Source organism: Oncorhynchus kisutch, linkage group LG18 (genome assembly GCF_002021735.2).
Source record: "Oncorhynchus kisutch isolate 150728-3 linkage group LG18, Okis_V2, whole genome shotgun sequence".
NCBI lineage: Eukaryota > Metazoa > Chordata > Actinopteri > Salmoniformes > Salmonidae > Oncorhynchus > Oncorhynchus kisutch.
In genome coordinates this window covers 82,765,646-82,783,778 of record NC_034191.2, presented here as the reverse complement: position 1 = coordinate 82,783,778, position 18,133 = coordinate 82,765,646, and positions in this window count along the sequence as shown.

The window sequence follows — 18,133 nt, the reverse complement described above, 5'->3', positions numbered from 1 at the left end:
GATACGAGGAAATAACATGGTTATATACAGGGAGTACCAGGTAATAACATGGCTATATACAGGGAGTACCAGTACTGAGTCAATGTGCAGGGATACGAGGAAATAACATGGCTATATACAGGGAGTACCAGGTAATAACATGGCTATATACAGGAAGTACCAGTACTGAGTCAATGTGCAGGGATACGAGGAAATAACATGGCTATATACAGGGAGTACCAGGTAATAACATGGCTATATACAGGAAGTACCAGTACTGAGTCAATGTGCAGGGATACGAGGAAATAACATGGCTATATACAGGGAGTACCAGGTAATAACATGGCTATATACAGGGAGTACCAGGTAATAACATGGCTATATACAGGGAGTACCAGTACTGAGTCAATGTGCAGGGGTACGAGGAAATAACATGGCTATATACAGGAAGTACCAGGTAATAACATGGCTATATACAGGAAGTACCAGTACTGAGTCAATGTGCAGGGATACGAGGAAATAACATGGCTATATACAGGGAGTACCAGGTAATAACATGGCTATATACAGGAAGTACCAGTACTGAGTCAATGTGCAGGGATACGAGGAAATAACATGGCTATATACAGGGAGTACCAGGTAATAACATGGCTATATACAGGGAGTACCAGGTAATAACATGGCTATATACAGGGAGTACCAGTACTGAGTCAATGTGCAGGGGTACGAGGAAATACCATGGCTATATACAGGAAGTACCAGGTAATAACATGGCTATATACAGGAAGTACCAGTACTGAGTCAATGTGCAGGGGTATGAGGAAATAACATGGCTATATACAGGAAGTACCAGGTAATAACATGGCTATATACAGGAAGTACCAGTACTGAGTCAATGTGCAGGGATACGAGGAAATAACATGGCTATATACAGGGAGTACCAGGTAATAACATGGCTATATACAGGGAGTACCAGTACTGAGTCAATGTGCAGGGGTACGAGGAAATAACATGGCTATATACAGGAAGTACCAGGTAATAACATGGCTATATACAGGAAGTACCAGTACTGAGTCAATGTGCAGGGGTATGAGGAAATAACATGGCTATATACAGGAAGTACCAGGTAATAACATGGCTATATACAGGAAGTACCAGTACTGAGTCAATGTGCAGGGATACGAGGAAATAACATGGCTATATACAGGGAGTACCAGGTAATAACATGGCTATATACAGGGAGTACCAGTACTGAGTCAATGTGCAGGGGTACGAGGAAATAACATGGCTATATACAGGAAGTACCAGGTAATAACATGGCTATATACAGGAAGTACCAGTACTGAGTCAATGTGCAGGGATACGAGGAAATAACATGGCTATATACAGGGAGTACCAGGTAATAACATGGCTATATACAGGAAGTACCAGTACTGAGTCAATGTGCAGGGATACGAGGAAATAACATGGCTATATACAGGGAGTACCAGGTAATAACATGGCTATATACAGGGAGTACCAGGTAATAACATGGCTATATACAGGGAGTACCAGTACTGAGTCAATGTGCAGGGGTACGAGGAAATACCATGGCTATATACAGGAAGTACCAGGTAATAACATGGCTATATACAGGAAGTACCAGTACTGAGTCAATGTGCAGGGGTATGAGGAAATAACATGGCTATATACAGGAAGTACCAGGTAATAACATGGCTATATACAGGAAGTACCAGTACTGAGTCAATGTGCAGGGATACGAGGAAATAACATGGCTATATACAGGGAGTACCAGGTAATAACATGGCTATATACAGGGAGTACCAGTACTGAGTCAATGTGCAGGGGTACGAGGAAATAACATGGCTATATACAGGAAGTACCAGGTAATAACATGGCTATATACAGGAAGTACCAGTACTGAGTCAATGTGCAGGGGTATGAGGAAATAACATGGCTATATACAGGAAGTACCAGGTAATAACATGGCTATATACAGGAAGTACCAGTACTGAGTCAATGTGCAGGGATACGAGGAAATAACATGGCTATATACAGGGAGTACCAGGTAATAACATGGCTATATACAGGGAGTACCAGTACTGAGTCAATGTGCAGGGGTACGAGGAAATAACATGGCTATATACAGGAAGTACCAGGTAATAACATGGCTATATACAGGAAGTACCAGTACTGAGTCAATGTGCAGGGGTATGAGGAAATAACATGGCTATATACAGGAAGTACCAGGTAATAACATGGCTATATACAGGAAGTACCAGTACTGAGTCAATGTGCAGGGATACGAGGAAATAACATGGCTATATACAGGGAGTACCAGGTAATAACATGGCTATATACAGGGAGTACCAGGTAATAACATGGCTATATACAGGGAGTACCAGTACTGAGTCAATGTGCAGGGGTACGAGGAAATAACATGGCTATATACAGGAAGTACCAGGTAATAACATGGCTATATACAGGAAGTACCAGTACTGAGTCAATGTGCAGGGGTATGAGGAAATAACATGGCTATATACAGGAAGTACCAGGTAATAACATGGCTATATACAGGAAGTACCAGTACTGAGTCAATGTGCAGGGATACGAGGAAATAACATGGCTATATACAGGGAGTACCAGGTAATAACATGGCTATATACAGGGAGTACCAGTACTGAGTCAATGTGCAGGGGTACGAGGAAATAACATGGCTATATACAGGAAGTACCAGGTAATAACATGGCTATATACAGGAAGTACCAGTACTGAGTCAATGTGCAGGGGTATGAGGAAATAACATGGCTATATACAGGAAGTACCAGGTAATAACATGGCTATATACAGGAAGTACCAGTACTGAGTCAATGTGCAGGGATACGAGGAAATAACATGGCTATATACAGGGAGTACCAGGTAATAACATGGCTATATACAGGAAGTACCAGTACTGAGTCAATGTGCAGGGATACGAGGAAATAACATGGCTATATACAGGGAGTACCAGTACTGAGTCAATGTGCAGGGGTACGAGGAAATAACATGGCTATATACAGGAAGTACCAGGTAATAACATGGCTATATACAGGAAGTACCAGTACTGAGTCAATGTGCAGGGGTATGAGGAAATAACATGGCTATATACAGGAAGTACCAGGTAATAACATGGCTATATACAGGAAGTACCAGTACTGAGTCAATGTGCAGGGATACGAGGAAATAACATGGCTATATACAGGAAGTACCAGGTAATAACATGACTATATACAGGAAGTACCAGGTAATAACATGACTATATACAGGAAGTACCAGGTAATAACATGGCTATATACAGGAAGTACCAGTACTGAGTCAATGTGCAGGGGTACGAGGAAATAACATGGCTATATACAGGAAGTACCAGGTAATAACATGGCTATATACAGGAAGTACCAGTACTGAGTCAATGTGCAGGGGTACGAGGAAATAACATGACTATATATACAGGGAGTACCAGGTAATAACATGACTATATACAGGAAGTACCAGGTAATAACATGACTATATACAGGAAGTACCAGGTAATAACATGACTATATACAGGAAGTACTAGGTAATAACATGACTGTATACAGGAAGTACCAGGTAATAATATGACTATATATAGGGAGTACCAGGTAATAACGTGGTTATATACAGGGAGTACCAGGTAATAACGTGGTTATATACAGGGAGTATGAGGTAATAACGTGGTTATATACAGGGAGTATGAGGTAATAACGTGGTTATATACAGGGAGTACGAGGTAATAACGTGGTTATATACAGGGAGTACGAGGTAATAACATGGTTATATACAGGGAGTACCAGGTAATAACGTGGTTATATACAAGGAGTACCAGGTAATAACGTGGTTATATACAAGGAGTACCAGGTAATAACGTGGTTATATACAGGGAGTACCAGGTAATAACGTGGTTATATACTCGGAGTACCAGGTAATAACGTGGTTATATACAGGAAGTACCAGGTAATAACATGGCTATATACAGGTAGGTAATAACATGTCTATATACAGGTAGGTAATAACATGGCTATATACAGGGAGGTAATAACATGACTATATACAGGAAGTACCAGGTAATAACATGGCTATATACAGGTAGGTAATAACATGGCTATATACAGGTAGGTAATAACATGGCTATATACAGATAGGTAATAACATGTCTATATACAGGTAGGTAATAACATGGCTATATACAGGGAGGTAATAACATGGCTATATACAGGTAGGTATTAACATGGCTATATACAGGGAGGTAATAACATGGCAATATACAGGTAGGTAATAACATGGCTATATACAGGTAGGTAATAACATGGCTATATACAGATAGGTAATAACATGGCTATATACAGGTAGGTAATAACATGGCTATATACAGGGAGGTAATAACATGGCTATATACAGGGAGTAGCAGGTAATAACCTGGCTATATACTCGAAGAACCAGGTAATAACGTGGTTATATACAGGGAGTACCAGGTAATAACATGGCTATATATACAGGGAGTACCAATACTGAGTCAATGTGCAGGGGTACGAGGAAATACCATGACTAAATACAGGGAGTACCAGGTAATAACATGGCTATATACAGTGAGTACCAGGTAATAACATGGCTATATACTGGAAGCACCAGGTAATAATATGGCTATATACAGGGAGTACCAGTACTGAGTCAATGTGCAGGGGTACGAGGAAATTGAGGTAATACAATATGTAAAAGTGACTAAGCAATCAGGATAGATAACAGAGTAGCAGCAGCATATGTGAAGAGTTTAAAAGAATGTGAAAGTGTGTAAATGTGTGAGTGAGTGTCAAGTCAATATGCATGCGTGTGTGTGTTTTGTGTGTGTGAGCGTATGTAGTGTGTTTGTGTGTGTATGTGTGACTGAGTGAGTGGCAGTGTAATTTGTGTGAGTGTGCATAGAGCCAGTGAATGAGAGACAATACAAATAGTCACAGTAGCCATTTGATTAACTTTTCATGGGGGTAAAACCTTTCCAGGAGGAGTCCCAGCCACGCAGTTGAACAGGAAGTACAGGAGGGTACTAAGCACACACCCCTGAGGGGCCTCCATGTTGAGCCCCCGGGTTCTACATCGTTCTGTCGTTTTTGAAACATTCCAGTACGTGTCATGCGGATCCTACCCAAGGGGGAACAGGTGATATTGTCTAAAACATTTGGGGGCTACTCCTTCTCCAATCTATAAAGCAATTATTTGCTGTACGATTCAAAACAAAATTGGAACGTGAAACTAATTCAAAAACCAATAATCCAATCACAATCTTCTTTTTGGTGGCCTTTCCCTGAATTCTACCGGTTATCAGTTTTGATTGAATTTTGCCCCCTGGGAAATTGATGTGTTCCTTACCTTGGCTGGTTACTCAGAGTCCGACCCATGGACATAGAGAATCTATAGAATGGCCATCCAAAGTAAATGATGACACTTATGGGTGGACCTGCTAAAGATTATACTGCTATGGTCAGACCATTGGATCCAGATCGCACCTGTTCTCTACTCTACTCTACTCTACTCTACTCTACTCTACTCTACTCTACTCTACTCTACTCTACTCTACTCTACTCTACTCTACTCTATTCTATTCTATTATACTGTTCTCTACTCTACTCCAAAATTAAACTATTCCAGGCATTTTTAAATACATTCCAGTCGTTCTTTATCAAAAGCCTTTTTCAAAGTTAGCTATGAAAACCAGGCCTGGTTTCCCAGATATTTCATTGTGTTCTATTGTTTCCAGTACTTGTCTTACATTATCTCTAATGTATCGTCCATGTAAAACACCTGTCTGATTAGGATGAATAATATCAGACAATACCTACAGTATTTAATTACATGGGCGATGCATTTTGTCAGACTGTTTGCATCCACAACACTGAAGTGAAGTGTAAGGAGCCTCCAATTTTTTTAATTGACTGGATCTTTATATTTACCACTTGGTTCCTGTTTCTGTAGTAATGAAATCAGACCATTTTCATAGGAGAGGTTAAAACATGCTAATAATGGTACTCTGAGTACATCAAAAAAAACGGTTCCTCCACTGGTATTCCACCCATCGCTGGGACTTCAACAGACTTCAAGGCTTTACAAAGTTCCTCCTCTGTAGTCTTTCTGTATAGCTGCTAGTTTAAGATTATGAACAGAAAAAAAACCGGACAATTAACTTTGGTTAGTGGAGATTGAGGAGACTGAAACAAAAAACATATGCTTAAAATACTCAGGGGTGACTCCGAAAAACTTAAAAAATTTCAGTAAATTATTTTGGTAGCATTTCTACGCTGAAGTTTAGAAAAATAATTTAGTTTAATTTTTCCCCATATTCCACCCAGCTTTCTTTATTTTTAGAATATATTATCCTTGATAAATAAATAAATTCCTAAATAAATTCCTCCATTTCTAATTGGTTTTCCTTGAAGTTATTCTGATTCTCTATGGTCCAGTTTGTATTGCTATCTGTGCTGTTAGTCCTATTTCCTTGCCCTGGGAACAGAAACAGTATGGGTGGTTGATCTCTTTGTCACATACAGAAATATAGGCAATATGACTTAGTCATTCTAGCAGTGGTACTATGTTGATGATTCTAGCAGTGGTACTATGTTGATGATTCTAGCAGTGGTACTATGTTGATGATTCTAGCAGTGGTACTATGTTGATGATTCTAGCAGTGGTACTATGTAGATGATTCTAGCAGTGGTACTATGTTGATGATTCTAGCAGTGGTACTATGTTGATGATTCTAGCAGTGGTACTATGTTGATGATTCTAGCAGTGGTACTATGTTGATGATTCTAGCAGTGGTACTATGTTGATGATTCTAGCAGTGGTACTATGTTGATGATTCTAGCAGTGGTACTATGTTGATGATTCTAGCAGTGGTACTATGTAGATGATTCTAGAGACTGGTACTATGTTAATGATTCTAGAGACTGGTACTATGTAGATGATTCTAGAGACTGGTACTAAGTTTCGTCATGTATGGCGTCGTCTGGATGAGCGGTTTGCTGATTTCAACATAGTGAACAGAACCCCATGGCGGTGGTGGGGTTATGGTATGGACAGGCATAAGCAACGGACGACGAACACAATTGCATTCAATCGATGGCAATATCTCTCCCTCTCCCTCTCTCCCCCTCTCCCTCTCTCCCTCTCTCCCTCTCTCCCCCTCTCTCCCTCTCCCTCTTTCCCTCTCTCCCCCTCTCCCTCTCTCCCCCTCTCCCCCTCTCTCCCTCTCTCCCTCTCCCTCTCTCCCCCTCTCTCCCTCTCTCTAAGTTATACACAAAAAAATAATCTGAAAATAACAGTTGATATATACAGTACCAGTCAAAGGTTTGGACACACCTCCTCATTCCAAGGTTTGGACACACCTCCTCATTCCAGGGTTTGGACACACCTCCTCATTCCAGGGTTTGGACACACCTCCTCATTCCAGGGTTTGGACACACCTCCTCATTCCAGGGTTTGGACACACATTTTCTATATTGCAGAAGAATAGTGAAGACATCAAAACTATAAAATAGCACATATGGAATAAGGTAACTTAATTAAATAACATGAGGTGTCCAAACTTTTAACTGGTAGTGTGTGTGTGTATTTATATATATATATATACAGTACCTTCACAAAGTATCCACACCCTGTTTAACATTATGTTGAGATGTTGTGTACCTCTACACACAAAACCCCATAATGTCAAAGTGAAAATATGTTTTTATAAATGTTTTGAAATGTAGAAAAAATGCAGCGGACGACGAACACAATTGCATTTTATTGATGCACAGAGATACCGTGACGAGATCCGAAGGCCCATTGTTGTGCCATTCATCCGCGGCCATTTTGTATTTGTGTTTATTATGGATCCCCATTAGCTGCTGCCAAGGCTCCTCTTCCTGGGGTTCAGCTAAATTAAAGAAGTAACCACTATCTCATGTTTCAGCATGATAATGCATGGCCCATGCCCAGGACATCCCCTCAACATTCTACATGGTCATCACACATCGAAAAAATAATCCTGGAGATGACACATTTGCAGGGTTTCCGTAAATATGGAGACAACTGGAATAGGATGGATGAGATTGACCTGCTTGCCTACATAGGGCTGCATAGGGCTGCTAATTAGCGGGTGTGTATTGTTCCCGAGGCGAGGCTATATAGGGCTGCTAATCTTAGCGGGTGTGTATTGTTCCTGAGGCGAGGCTACATAGGGCTGCTAATCTTAGCGGGTGTGTATAGGTCCCGAGGCGAGGCTACATAGGGCTGCTAATCTTAGCGGGTGTGTATAGGTCCCGAGGCGAGGCTACATATAGCTGCTAATCTTAGCGGGTGTGTATAGGTCCCAAGGCGAGGCTACATAGGGCTGCTAATATTAGCGGGTGTGTTTATGTCCCGAGGCCAAGCTACATGTAATCTCTGGGATGTAGATGGTGGAAGGGTTGTTTTCTGTGCCACGATGCCACTGAAAGTCTTTCACACTTTCTCAAGACCTGCAAGACATGTGAGAAACAAACTGGAGGCCATAAGAGAGGTCTGGGAGAAGTGGGTGGAGCCATAAGAGGTCTGGGAGAAGTGGGTGGAGCCATAAGAGAGGTCTGGGAGAAGTGGGTGGAGCCATAAGAGAGATCAGGGAGAAGTGGGTGGAGCCATAAGAGAGGTCTGGGAGAAGTGGGTGGAGCCATAAGAGAGGTCTGGGAGAAGTGGGTGGAGCGTCTGACATTACCTCTACAACCCCGGACCTGAAGTAACAGTGGATGAGCAACTGGTTCCATTCAGAAGTACATGTTCATTTTCATATCTGTAATGTAAGTGATTTTCACTGTTCATTTAATTATGTATGGTTGTAATATCATTGATTTATGTGACTCTGATCCTAATTACTGATGGTAATCTCTTTTTGTCAAAAGGTCGCTGTCCTTTCCGGCAGCATATATATTATTTTACCTTTATTTAACTCTGCAAGTCAGTTAAGAACAAATTTTTCTTTTCAATGACGGCCTGGGAACAGTGGGTTAACTGCCTGTTCAGGGGCAGAACGACAGATTTGTACCTTGTCAGCTCGGGGGTTTGAACTTGCAACCTTTCGGTTACTAGTCCAACTCTCTGGAAACACAATGAATAACAGATAGTCCTTACTGCTATTAGCCAATCGAAACACATTGAATAACAGATAGTCCTTACTGCTATTAGCCAATAGAAACACATTGAATAACAGATAGTCCTTACTGCTATTAGCCAATAGAAACACATTGAATAACAGATAGTACTTACTGCTATTAGCCAATAGAAACACATTGAATAACAGATAGTCCTTACTGCTATTAGCCAATAGAAACACATTGAATAACAGATAGTCCTTACTGCTATTAGCCAATAGAAACACATTGAATAACAGATAGTCCTTACTGCTATTAGCCAATAGAAACACATTGAATAACAGATAGTCCTTACTGCTATTAGCCAATAGAAACACATTGAATAACAGAGAGTCCTTCTCCTATTAGCCAATAATTCCAAACTCTGTTAAACGAGAGCTCTGAATATCTCGAATTCACCATGTAGACTGATGAGAGAAAAATTAATTACCAGGATTTATGGATCAAAGAGAATGATGCATTACATACAGACTTATACACTCAGCCAACAGACCTCAATGCCCTGCTACGTGTGGTAGTATGCATCAATTATGCAGGTTTAAATAATCTGTTGTCACCAGACAGATTTTGACACAATGCTAAGAAAATGACAGATAAATTCAAAATGAGAGGCTACAAGGACACAACTCTTAATTGCTGCATTGATGAAAATATCTAAAAAACCAAGTGAGGAAACTAAACCAACGAAGAAGAACAACGTAACAGTGTTTTGCACTGAGTACACTAAGTGTTTTGGAGAAAATGAAAGCAATCCTGATAAAGCACAGGCCTATTCTCTGTTCATCTTTCCCTCGATGCTAACTAGTCTCCCAGTGCCTGTCGTTCCTCCTCTGCTTTATTTATGTACAACACTGGTTTTACAGTGGAAAATGATCTCAAGGTCAGTTCTGACAACAAGCATCTGCTGCTCTGCTCTGAAACATAGTGATTTACTACTCAATAAACTTCTATTATCATGGAACACCACTGGTGCTGAGATAGCTTACAAAGTGTTCTGGAACATCTGTAGTATTCCAAGTATAGTAGTGTCATGTATGTAGTATTCACATATATAGTAGTGTCATGTATGTAGTATTAACATATATAGTAGTGTCATGTATGTAGTATTAACATATATAGTAGTGTCATGTATGTAGTATTCACATATATAGTAGTGTCATGTATGTAGTATTCCAAGTATAGTAGTGTCATGTATGTAGTATTAACATATATAGTAGTGTCATGTATGTAGTATTCACATATATAGTAGTGTCATGTATGTAGTATTAACATATATAGTAGTGTCATGTATGTAGTATTCCAAGTATAGAAGTGTCATGTATGTAGTATTCCAAGTATAGAAGTGTCATGTATGTAGTATTCCAAGTATAGTAGTGTAATGTATGTAGTATTCACATATATAGTAGTGTCATGTATGTAGTATTAACATATATAGTAGTGTCATGTATGTAGTATTCCAAGTATAGAAGTGTCATGTATGTAGTATTCCAAGTATAGTAGTGTAATGTATGTAGTATTTTAAGTTTAGTAGTGATATGTATGTAGTATTTAATGTATAGCAGTGACATGTATGTAGTATTCCAAGTATAGTAGTGGTAAGCATTTCATGTATAGTCGTGGTATGTATGTAGTATTTCAATTATATTTGTGGTTTGTATGTAGTAGTTCATGTATGGTGATGCTATGTATGTAGTATGTCATGTATAGTGATGCTAAGTATGTAGTATTTCATGTATAGTGATGCTATGTATGTAGTATTTCATGTATAGTGATGGTATGTATGTAGTATTTCATGTATAATAGTGGAATGTATGTAGATTTCATGTATAGTGATGCTATGTATCTAGTATGTCATATAGTAGTGGTATGTAATATTTCATATATAGTAGTGGTATGTAGTATTTCATGTTTTGTAGTGGTATGTAGTATTTCATATATAGTAGTGGTATGTAGTATTTCATATATAGTAGTGGGATGTAGTATTTCATATATAGTAGTGGGATGTAGTATTTCATGTATAGTAGTGGGATGTAGTATTTCATGTATAGTAGTGGGATGTAGTATTTCATGTATAGTAGTGGGATGTAGTATTTCATGTATAGTAGTGGGATGTAGTATTTCATATATAGTAGTGGGATGTAGTATTTCATGTATAGTAGTGGGATGTAGTATTTCATGTATAGTAGTGGGATGTAGTATTTCATGTATAGTAGTGGGATGTAGTATTTCATGTATAGTAGTGGGATGTAGTATTTAATGTATAGTAGTGGGATGTAGTATTTCATGTATAGTAGTGGGATGTAGTATTTCATGTATAGTAGTGGGATGTAGTATTTCATGTATAGTAGTGGGATGTAGTATTTCATGTATAGTAGTGGGATGTAGTATTTCATATATAGTAGTGGGATGTAGTATTTCATGTATAGTAGTGGGATGTAGTATTTCATGTATAGTAGTGGGATGTAGTATTTCATATATATTAGTGGTATGTATTGTTATGTTAAACTACACCTTTTGTTATACTTAGACAATAAGGCCTGAAGGGGTATGGAATATAGCCAATATACCACAGCTAAGGTCTGTTCTATTGTACAACGCAACGCAGAGTGCCTGCCTACAGCCCATAGCCATTGTATATCGGCCTCATACCAATAACCCCCAAGGTGCCTTATTGCTATTATAAACTGAATACCAATATAATTGTAGCAGTAAAAATACATGTTTTGTCATACCCGTGGTATATACGGTCTGATATACCACGGCTATCAGACAATCAGTATCCAGGGCTCGAAATACCCAGTTTACAATAATGCATATATCCTCTCCTACTGTCCTCCTCTCCTCTCCTACTGTCCTCCTCTCCTCTGCAAAAGCAGACATATCACCTTCATCCACATCTACTTCTCATTCAGACAGTATTACACAACCAGACATGTTTTCTCAAAGAGAAGCATTATAAGCTGAAGAGAATAAACCTTCCTCCTTATTCACCAACATGTTTCTGGACTTACAGCGAGACGCTCATTCTCTCTCTCTCTGGCTCTCTCGCTCTCTCTGCTAAGAATAACATTCATGGGGTGTAGGAACTAATGTATAAAGCCATGGACAACCCTGGGATGTAGGAACTAATGTATAAAGCCATGGACAACCCTGGGATGTAGGAACTAATGTATAAAGCCATGGACAACCCAGGGGTGTAGGAACTAATGTATAAAGCCATGGACAACCCTGGGGTGTAGGAACTAATGTATAAAGCCATGGACAACCCTGGGGTGTAGGAACTAATGTATAAAGCCATGGACAACCCTGGGGTGTAGGAACTGATGTTGGTTATAACCATGGACAACCCTGGGATGTAGGAACTAATGTATAAAGCCATGGACAACCCTGGGGTGTAGGAACTAATGTATAAAGCCATGGACAACCCTGAGGTGTAGGAACTAATGTATAAAGCCATGGACAACCCTGGGGTGTAGGAACTAATGTATAAAGCCATGGACAAACCTGGGGTGTAGGAACTAATGTATAAAGCCATGGACAACCCTGGGGTGTAGGAACTAATGTATAAAGCCATGGACAACCCTGGGGTGTAGGAACTGATGTTGGTTATAACCATGGACAACCCTGGGATGTAGGAACTAATGTATAAAGCCATGGACAACCCTGGGGTGTAGGAACTAATGTATAAAGCCATGGACAACCCTGAGGTGTAGGAACTAATGTATAAAGCCATGGACAACCCTGGGGTGTAGGAACTAATGTATAAAGCCATGGACAACCCTGGGATGTAGGAACTAATGTATAAAGCCATGGACAACCCTGGGTGTAGGAACTAATGTATAAAGCCATGGACAACCCTGGGGTGTAGGAACTAATGTATAAAGCCATGGACAACCCTGGGGTGTAGGAACTAATGTATAAAGCCATGGACAACCCTGGGGTGTAGGAACTAATGTATAAAGCCATGGACAACCCTGGGGTGTAGGAACTAATGTATAAAGCCATGGACAACCCTGGGGTGTAGGAACTAATGTATAAAGCCATGGACAACCCTGGGGTGTAGGAACTAATGTATAAAGCCATGGACAACCCTGGGGTGTAGGAACTCATGTATAAAGCCATGGACAACCCTGGGGTGGAGGAACTCATGTATAAAGCCATGGACAACCCTGGGGTGTAGGAACTAATGTATAAAGCCATGGACAACCCTGGGGTGTAGGAACTAATGTATAAAGCCATGGACAACCCTGGGGTGTAGGAACTAATGTATAAAGCCATGGACAAACCTGGGACTGGAGTTATTTTTGAATGGACGTTCATGCCTTTACTTCTTGCTGAATGTCAAGGTCCGTTTCATTGATTTCCTTACTGGGTTGATTAAACTGACGATAGGAAGTACACACAATGTCTTATAATCTGGAGTTGCTGGGTTAGTTTGAAGATGGATCTCTCTTTCTCCCCAGTGTAGTGCAGACAGGTAACTTTGTACTTCAAGAAAATTCTTCTCAGTTAGAAACCCAAATATCCAGCTATAGACCGTACAGAATAGTGAGAGAGAGAGAGAGAGAGAGAGAGAGAGAGAGAGAGAGAGAGAGAGAGAGAGAGAGATGTAGGAACTAATGTATAAAGCCATGGACAACCCTGGGGTGTAGGAACTAATGTATAAAGCCATGGACAACCCTGGGGTGTAGGAACTAATGTATAAAGCCATGGACAAACCTGGGATGTAGGAACTAATGTATAAAGCCATGGACAACCCTGGGATGTAGGAACTAATATATAAGGCCATGGACAACCCTGGGGTGTAGGAACTAATGTATAAAGCCATGGACAACCCTGGGGTGTAGGAACTAATGTATAAAGCCATGGACAACCCTGGGGTGTAGGAACTAATGTATAAAGCCATGGACAAACCTGGGACTGGAGTTATTTTTGAATGGACGTTCATGCCTTTACTTCTTGCTGAATGTCAAGGTCCGTTTCATTGATTTCCTTACTGGGTTGATTAAACTGACGATAGGAAGTACACACAATGTCTTATAATCTGGAGTTGCTGGGTTAGTTTGAAGATGGATCTCTCTTTCTCCCCAGTGTAGTGCAGACAGGTAACTTTGTACTTCAAGGAAATTCTTCTCAGTTAGAAACCCAAATATCCAGCTATAGACCGTACAGAATAGTGAGAGAGAGAGAGAGAGAGAGAGAGAGAGAGAGAGAGAGAGAGAGAGAGAGAGAGAGAGAGAGAGAGAGAGCGAGAGAGAGAGAGAGAGAGAGAAATCCCAGCAGAAAAAATACTTTGAAATATACTTAACTTATCTTGAAATTTGACTTCAAATGTTTCTCAAATGCATGTAAATGCAGGTGTGTCTATGCTCAAATGCATATGCCTTGAAAATACAGTATAATCCAGAAATGCATGTAAAATACATCGAGATCTCGTCTACAAGGTGGCCAGATGAACATTATGAAACAACAACACACCAATTTCAAAGCAATTTATTTGACAAGGATCACGTTAACACTTAGGGGTCTAAGCCCTGTTTAAACCGGGGGGGGGGCGGGGCGGGGGGGTCACACCATGGATCTTTTTGCTTTTGGATTTTATATTTTAAGAACCCTTGAAGTATCAAAATTGATTAAAAAATAGCTTACTGCTATTAGCCAATAGAAACACATTGAATAACAGATAGTCCTTACTGCTATTAGCCCATCTGAGAGATAGAAGACACATGTATTTATCTGAGGGTGTGCTGACATCGACTGTAGGGGGTTTAATACTCATTTGATTTCACACTTCGATGTAAATGTTCCATTAAAAGTTAAATAATTTATATTCTGTACGTTAATGTTGTCATCTCATTCCATATTCCATTCTAGATAGTGTTTTCTTAGACAGTCTAGTCAGACATGACAAAACAAGTAGGCCGTCTCTTTCACATCCTGACCATAGAGAGTCCTTATTTTCTATGGTAGAGTAGGTCAGGGCGTGGCTGGGCGTGGCTGGGCGTGGCTGGGCATGGCTTGGGGGGTTAGTCTAGTTTATATTTTCTATGTGGGCTTGTAGTTTTGTTTTCTATGTTGGTTTTTGCTATGATTCCCTATTAAAGGCAGCTGGCTATCGCTGTCTCTAATTGGGGATCATATTTAAGTAGCATTTTTCCACCTGTGCTTTGTGGGATATTGTTTATGGGTAGTTGTATGTCAGCACTCCATTGTGGTCATGGTTCGTTCTAGCTTTATTGTTTTGTGCATTTCACTAAATAAAGATGTGGAAGCCAGATCACTCTGCTCGCTGGTCGGAGGGTGCTTCAAACGATCGTTATATTTATACCAGTCCCTTCGCTCGGGGGGGGGGGGCTGATTCTCTCACAAAAGACCACATGTATTTATACCTGTCCCTTCACTTGTTGCAGTGCCTGATTTTTTACTTCAGTGTTGTCACGTTCTGACCTTTATTTTCCTGTGTTTGGTATTTAGTTAGTATGGTCAGGGCGTGAGTTGGGTGGGCAGTCTATGTTTGTTTTTCTATGATTTGGGTATTTCTATGTTTCGGCCTAGTATGGTTCTCAATCAGAGGCAGCTGTCATTAGTTGTCTCTGATTGAGAATCATACTTAGGTAGCCTGGGTTGCACTGTTTGTTTGTGGGTGATTGTCTATGTTGATGGCTTGTTTCAGCGCAGCTCACATTAGCGTCACGGTTGTTATTTTGTTTACTACTTTGGTACTTTACTTTGGTACTTTACTTTACTACTTTGGTATAGTGTTTCAGTGTTCAGTTCTTTCTTTATTAAACATTCAACATGAACCCACGCTGCATATTGGTCCTCCGATCCTTCTCGCCTCTCCTCTTCAGATGAAGAGGAGGACGACCGTGACAAGTGTAAAGGTTTTTATTTGAAAAACAATTCATATTTAATCATGATATATTCCATGTGTATAATCTATATTCCCATGTAGATATTCTATATTCCATGTAGATATTCTATATTCCATGTAGATATTCTATATTCCATGTAGATATTCTATATTCCATGTAGATATTCTATATCCCATGTAGATATTCTATATTCCATGTAGATATTCTATATTCCATGTAGATATTCTATATTCCATGTAGATATTCTATATTCCATGTAGATATTCTATATCCCATGTAGATATTCTATATTCCATGTAGATATTCTATATTCCATGTAGATATTCTATATTCCATGTAGATATTCTATATTCCATGTAGATATTCTATATTCCATGTAGATATTCTATATTCCATGTAGATATTCTATATTCCATGTAGATATTCTATATTCCATGTAGATATTCTATATCCCATGTAGATATTCTATATCCCATGTAGATATTCTATATCCCATGTAGATATTCTATATTCCATGTAGATATTCTATATTCCATGTAGATATTCTATATTCCATGTAGATATTCTATATTCCATGTAGATATCTTCCATAGCATAACCCATTACAACATTACCGTGTCCACAGAAAATAAAAGGTGTTCACGGAGAAAATACTTTGGCCAACATCATCCAAGATAACAGTAAAATAATTGTGTTTATATACACGTATGTAATTTTCAGAATCTATCACTTCTCCATTGATAATGACTATCTTCAATGTGCCTCACTGTAATGCATTGTAATGCAGCCAAATTCCCCAGGTAAGCTAGTTGAGAACAAGTTCTCATTTACAACTGTGACCTGGCCTGGCCTGTGCCTCCCAAAATGTTCTTTGGGTGTTCAAACGTGAGACGTGCATAGTGGTTTTATATTCAATAGCATGTCATCTAGACATTGAGGTAATCTCCCTATACTCCATTACATCCGATCTCACTACATACCATGACACCTCATCTCCCCACATTCCATTTCACCTCATCTAGCTATATAACATGACACCTCATCTCGTTATATACCATGACACCTCATCTCCCCACATACCATGACACCTCATCTCGTTATATACCATGACACCTCATCTCCCCACATACCATGACACCTCATCTAGCCATATACCATGATACCTTATCTCCCCACATACCATGACACCTCATCTAGCTATATACCATGACACCTCATCTCCCCACATACCATGACACCTCATCTAGCTATATACCATGACACCTCATCTCCCCACATACCATGACACCTCATCTCCCCACATACCATGACACCTCATCTCGTTATATACCATGACACCTCATCTCCTTACATACCATGACACCTCATCTCCCCATATACCATGACACCTCATCTAGCTATATACCATGACACCTCATCTCCCCACATACCATGACACCTCATCTAGGTGTATACCATGACACCTCATCTCCCCACATACCATGACACCTTATCTCCCCACATACCATGACACCATCTAGGTATATACTATGACATCTCATCTAGGTATATACCATGACACCTCATCTAGGTATATACCATGACACCTCATCTAGGTATATACCATGACACCTCATCTAGGTATATACCATGACACCTCATCTCCCTACATACCATGACACCTCATCTCCCCACATACCATGACACCTCATCTCCCCACATACCATGACACCTCATCTAGCTATATATCCTGACACCTCATCTCCCCACATACCATGACACCTCATCTAGGTGTATATCATGATAACTCATCTCCCCACATACCATGACACCTCATCTAGGTATATACCATGACATCTCATCTCCCTATATACCATGACACCTCATCTAGGTATATATCATGACACCTCATCTAGGTATATACCATGACACCTCATCTAGCTATATACCATGACACCTCATCTCCCCACATACCATGACACCTCATCTCCCCACATACCATGACACCTCATCTAGGTATATACCGTGACACCTCATCTAGGTATATACCATGACACCTCATCTAGGTATATACCATGACACCTC